Source organism: Bos taurus, chromosome 13, assembly GCF_002263795.3.
Source record: "Bos taurus isolate L1 Dominette 01449 registration number 42190680 breed Hereford chromosome 13, ARS-UCD2.0, whole genome shotgun sequence".
Classification (NCBI taxonomy): domain Eukaryota; kingdom Metazoa; phylum Chordata; class Mammalia; order Artiodactyla; family Bovidae; genus Bos; species Bos taurus.
This window is the reverse complement of record NC_037340.1, coordinates 49,794,347-49,800,583: the sequence shown is the minus strand read 5'-3', so window position 1 is coordinate 49,800,583 and position 6,237 is coordinate 49,794,347. Positions and strand designations below refer to the sequence as shown.

Genomic DNA, 6,237 nt, shown 5'->3' with positions numbered 1-6,237 from the left:
TCTTGCAACCCAAGGGATTGTAGCCCTCCAGGCTCTTCTCTCCTTGGGATTTTCCAGGCAAGAATACTGGAGTGGGTTGCCATTTCCTTCTCCAGGCAATCTTCCTGACGCAGGGATCTAACCCAGGTCTTCTGCATTTCAGGCAGATTCTTTACTGACTGCACCATTAGGGAACTTTAATGGCAGAAAGTGAAGAGGAACTAAAGAGCCTCTTGATGAAGGTGAAAGAGGAAAGTGAAAAACCTGGCATAAAACTCAACATTCAAAAAACTAAGATCATGGCATCTGGTCCCATCAGTTCATTCAGTTCAGTTCAGTCTCTCAGTCATGTCCAACTCTTTGTGACCCCATGAATCACAGCACACCAGGCCTCCCTGTCCATCACCAACTCCCGGAGTTTACTCAGACTCACATCCATCGAGTCAGTGATGCCATCCAGCCATCTCATCTTCTGTAGTCCCCTTCTCTTCCTGCCCCCAGTCCCTCCCAGCATCAGAGTCTTTTCCAATGAGTCAACTCTTTGCATGAGGTGGCCAAAGTACTGGAGTTTCAGCTTTAGCATTAGTCCTTCCAATGAACACCCAGGACTGATCTCCTTTAGAATGGCCTGGTTGGATCTCCCTGCAGTCCAAGGGACTCCCAAGAGTCTTCTCCAACACCACACTTCAAAAGCATCAATTCTTCTGTGCTCAGCTTTCTTTATTGTCCAACTTTCACATCCATACATGACCACTGGAAAAACCATAGTCTTGACTAGACGAACCTTTTTTGGCAAAGTAATGTTTCTGCTTTTAATATGCTATATAGGTTGGTCATAACTTTCCTTCCAAGGAGTAAGTGTCTTTTAATTTCATGGCTGCAATCACCATCTGCAGTGATTTTCGAACCCAAAAACATAAAGTCTGCCACTGTTTCCACTTTTCCCCCATCTATTTTCCATGAAGTGATGGGACCAGATGCCATGATCATAGTTTTCTGAATGTTGAGCTTTAAGCCAACTTTTTCACTCTCCTCTTTCACTTTCATCAAGAAGCTTTTGAGTTCCTCTTCACTTTCTGCCTTAAGAGTGGTGTCATCTGCAAATAGAAGGGGGGAAAGTGGAAGCTGTGATAGATTTTATTTTTGCCTGCTCCAAAATCGCTATGGACAGTGACTCCTTGGAGGGAAAGCTATGATAGACCTAGACAGTGTATTAAAAATCAAAGAGATGGCCTCCAGAGGGGTCAGGCCATTGAGGGCTGACAATGATTGCCCAGCCCAGCAACAATGCAGCATGGTGGGCCTTGTGCACATCTGTGGTGCCAGAAGCATCTGCCAGGTGTGCTTGCATTGAACTGAGAAGATGTCCCTGTACGGCAACCCGGGAGTGGCGACCAGTGGCTCAAAAACAGAAGGCTGGTCCAAATACTTCAAACTTCTGCATTCTCAGCACCAGGTGAAGAAGGTAGCTCTCACTCAAGCCAAGAGCCAGAGGACAAAACAAAGTGCAATCCTTCCTCTAGCAATTGGCCTGAATCGAAGTGGCTTTTCATGAGCAACAAATAGGGGACCCCCCACCACACATGACCACGGGCATCAACGACCGTTTCCAGCCAGTTTTCTGCAGGATAAGTGTTTATCCCCTCAGCTGATGTATAGGATCCCATGTTTCCTAATGATTATAAGAAAGTAGTGAAGCACCAAAGAGAAGAGCAACAGAGACAGCAAGAACTGGAAAGACAGAAGGAAACAGAAGAGAGAGAAAAAAGGCATAAATAGACATGAAGCTAGTGGATTTTCCAGGTGCACCAGATCCAGATTCTGTTGAAGATGTAGATTATGAGTGAGAGAGGAGGAAAAGAATAAGGGCGGAGCCACCATCACACCCCGCCACGTCTCTTGTGGAGAAGGACAGAGTTACCCCAAGACGTCCCTTATGAAGAGGATTCGCCACCTCGCTCACAGTCTTCCAAAGTTTCTATCCCTTCCACAGTGTACAAGGAATAGGACAGACTGCGATCCCAGACAACCAGCATTGGCAACTCTTTCCTCGCCAACATGGGGGGCAGGGTAGTACATAAATTTATGCAGAAATAAGGCTTCTGGGAAGGCCAGGGTATCAGGAAGCAAGAGCAGGGTCTGAGCACAGCACCATCAGTGGAGAAGACCACCAAGTGGGGAGGCAATCATCGTGGGCCAAGCCACCGAGATAGAGGCAACCAAGAAGTTGAATTGAAATCCACTAGCTAAAATACTTGTGCCCTACCAAAGTGATCCTAGTCAGGAACAGGGTTGGTGCAGGAGAGGTGGATGAAGATTTGGAAGTTGAAACCAAGGAAGAGTGTGAAAAATATGGCAAAGTTGGAAAATGTGTGATATTTGAAATTTGTGATGGCCCTGTTGATGAAGCAGTGTGAATATACTTAGAATTCGACAGGGTTGAGGCAGCAATTAAAACTGTTGTTGATCTGAATGGGAAAAGTTTTGGTGGCCAGGTAGTCAAAGCATGTTTAAGAAAGAAGAAAGAAAGTCGCTCAGTCGTGTCCAACTCTTTGCGACCCTATGGACTGTATCCTACCAGGCTCTTCCATCCATGGGATTTTCCAGGTAAGAATACTGGAGTGGGTTGCCATTTCCCTATCCAGGGGATCTTCCCCACCCAGGGACTGAACCCAGGTCTCCCACAGTGTAATTTTACATGTAAAACATGTAAAAAGCATGTTTAATTTGCATAAATTCAGGGTCTTGTATTTGGCAGAACAAGTTTGATTTTAAAAACTAGAGGCTGAGTCATCTCCAGTGATCCTTATGATAAGTAGTAGTGACCATGCTTTATCACAAGTGTTTTAAATGAAGGTATTCTAGACTGTGTTCTTTCCAGATGATGATTGAGAAGCTAATTTTTAAAAAATGGTACCAGGTACAAAAACAGTAACAGAACTTAGCTATTTTTGAGGTTTTTGTTTTTAACCTTTTTTTTTTGGAGTGTGCTTGTAGTTGTTGCTCAGTCACTCAGTCATGCCTAACTCTATGAAACCCCACACATGGCAGCATTCCAGGCATCACTGTCCTTCATCTCCCCAGTGCTTGCTCAAACTCATGTCCATTGAGTTGGTGATGCAATCCAAACATCTCATCCTCTGTCATCCCCTTCTCTTCCTGCCCTCAATTTTTCCCAGCATCAGGGTCTTTTCCAATGAGTCAGTCCTTCATATCAGGTGGCCAAAGTATTGGAGTCTCAGCTTCAGCGTTAGTCCTTCCAATGAATATTCAGGACTGATTTCCTGATTTCCCTTAGAACTGACTGGTTTGATCTCCTTGCAGTCCAAGGGACTCTTAAGAGTCTTCTGCAGCACCACAGTTAAAAAGCATCAATCCTCTGGTGTGCAGCCTTCTTTATGGTCCAACTCTCACATCCATACATGACTACTGGAAAAACCATAACTTTGACTATACAGACCTTTGTCGGCAAAGTAATGTCTCTGTTTTTTTTTAATATGCTGTCTAGGTTTGTCATAGCTTTTATTCTAAGGAGCAAGCATCTTTTAATTTCATGGCTGCAGTCAGCATCTGCAGTGATTCTGGAAGCCAAGAAAATAAAGTCTCTCACTGTTTCCATTGTTTCCCCATCTATTTGTCATGAAGTGATGGAACCAGAGGATATGATCTTCATTTTTTGAATGTTGAGTTTTAATACAGCTTTTTTTTACTCTTCTCTTTCACTTTCATCAAGAGGCTCTGTAGTTCCTCTTTGCTTTTTGCCATAAGGGCAATGTCTTCGGTGTATCTGAGGTTATTGATATTTCTCCTGGCAATCTTGATTCCAACTTGTGCTTCATCCAGCCCAGCATTTTGCATGAAGTACTCTGAATATAAATTAAATAAGTGGGGTGACAGTATACAGCCTTGACATACTCCTTTCCCAATTTTGAACCAGTCCTTTTTACTTTGTCTGGTTCTAACTGTTGCTTCTTGACGTGCATACAGGTTTCTCAGGACACAGGTAAGGTGGTCTGGTATCCTCATGTCTTTAAGAATTTTCCATAGTTTGCTGTGACCCACACAGTCAAAGGCTTTATTGTAGTCAATGAAGTAGAAGTAGATATTTTTCTGGAATTCTCTTGCTTTTTCTATGATCCAACGAATGTTGGCAATTTAATCTCTGGCTCCTCTGCCTTTTCTAAATTCAGCTTGAATGTCTGGAAGTTCACTGTTTGTGTGCTGTTGAAGCCTAGCTTGGAGAACTTTGAGCATTGCTTTGCTGACATGTGAGATGAATGCAATTGTGTAGTAATTTGAACATTCTTTGGCATTGCCTTTCTTTGGGATTGGAATGAAAACTGACCTTTTCCAGTTCTGTGGCCACTATTAAGTTCTAAAAATTTGCTGGCATATTGATTGCAGCACTTTCAAAGCATCATCTTTTAGGATTTGAAATAGCTCAGCTGGAATTCCATCACGTCCACTAGCTTTGTTCATGGTGATGCTTCCTAAGGCCCAGTTGACTTCACACTCGAGGATGTTTGGCTCTTGGTGAGTGGTTATACCATCATGCTTATCTGGGTCCTTAAGATCTTTTATTGTATAGTTCTTCTGGAGCATGTTGAATGTCTCTATAATTTTATTCATATAACTTCAAAACTTGGAAAAACTGTTGTGGCTATTGGTGCATAGCATACTGCTATTGATCTGTTTATATAAATAAATAAATCTATAGGTCTTCCCTAATGGCTCCCAATGAGTCAGACGAGACTGAGTGATTGAACTGTACTGAACTGAACTGATTGCTCAGTCAGTAAAGAGTCTGCCCTGAATGACCTGGGTTCAATCCCTGAGTCAGGAAGATCCCCTGGATTAGGAAGTGGCAGTCCACTCCAGTATTCTAGCCTGGAGAATTCCATGGACAGAGGAGTCTTGTGGGTTACAGTTCATGAGTCCATCTCTCTCTCTCTCTCTATATATATATATATGTGTGTGTGTGTGTGTGTGTGTGTGTATAAATATATAATATGCATTTTTGTAAACTTTAGCTGTGCTGTCAACTTTGGAAAATGTGTCCCCATTGTACCTTGTCAGCTTGGCATTGTACAGAAATTAATAGTCATGTTGGTCTAGAAAGGCTAAACATAATTTTCTCTATTTGTACAGAGGTAACTCACTGAATAAGGCTTCTCTGGTGGCTCAGATGGTAGAGTCTGCCTGCAATGTGGGAGACTCAGCTTAGATCCCCGGGTGCGGAAAATCTCCTGGAGAAGAAAATGGCAATCCAATCCAGTATTCTTGTTTGGAGAATTCATGGACAGAAGAGTCTAGTGAGTGTCTATGGGGTTGCAAAAAATCAGACATGACTGAGCTGCTAACACACACAGCTCACTGTAAATGTAAGGTTTTATCTACATGGGTTTGATTACAAAAACTAGAGCATTCTCTAAAAAAAAGAAAATAATAATAAGATATATCACTTTGCCATCAAAGGTCCATACAGCCAAAGCTATGGTTTTTCCAGTAGTCACATACAGATGTGAGAGTTGGACCATAAAAGAATACTGAATGCCAAAGAATTGATGCGGTCAAACAGTGGTGCTGGAGAAGACTCCTGAGAGTCCCTTGGACCGCAAGGAGATCAAACCAATCAATCCTAAAGGAAATCAATTCTGAATATTCATTGAAAAGATGGATGCTGAAGCTGAAGCTCTAATATTTTGGTTGATAAAAAGCCGACTCATTGGAAAAGACTCTGATGCTGGGAAAGATTGAAGGCAGGAGGAGAATGGGGCAGTGGTGGTTGAGATGGTTATATAGCATCACCAACTCAATGAATATGAATTTGAGCAAACTCCAGGAGATAATGAAGGGCAAAAGAGACTGTTATGTTGCAGTCCATGGGGTCACCAAGAGTGAGACATGATTTAGGGACTAAACAACAACAAGGCAACAAAATTTCATCTCTTAATGGAGGGAATAGGAGTTCTAGAAGAACATGTAGCACTGGAGATATTAATTTAGTCATCTTTTGAAAATAGTACTGCCACAGACACCAATGGGCTTAACTGACATAGAAAGGATTCAAATGGAGGTAACTAGATAGATAGACAGAATTCAGTTAAATCAGGTGCATGACAGCAACTGAAGATCTGCCTGTAGTGATGCCCATGGGTTGAGCCTCCACTCAAGATGGGTTCCCCTCCTGATATCCATTCAGTAGGAAGAGTTGACAGAAGCAGGCAGTTAGAGATTGTTCTATTCACAGGGTCAATT

The 6,237-nt window shown here is 42.6% G+C and overlaps 1 pseudogene; it reads left to right on the top strand.

Annotated features, from left to right (window-relative positions):
• The first annotated feature begins 1,117 nt into the window (after positions 1 to 1,117).
• LOC788294 (splicing factor 45-like) lies at positions 1,118 to 2,893 on the top strand (annotated as a pseudogene).
• Positions 2,894 to 6,237: the final 3,344 nt, after the last annotated feature.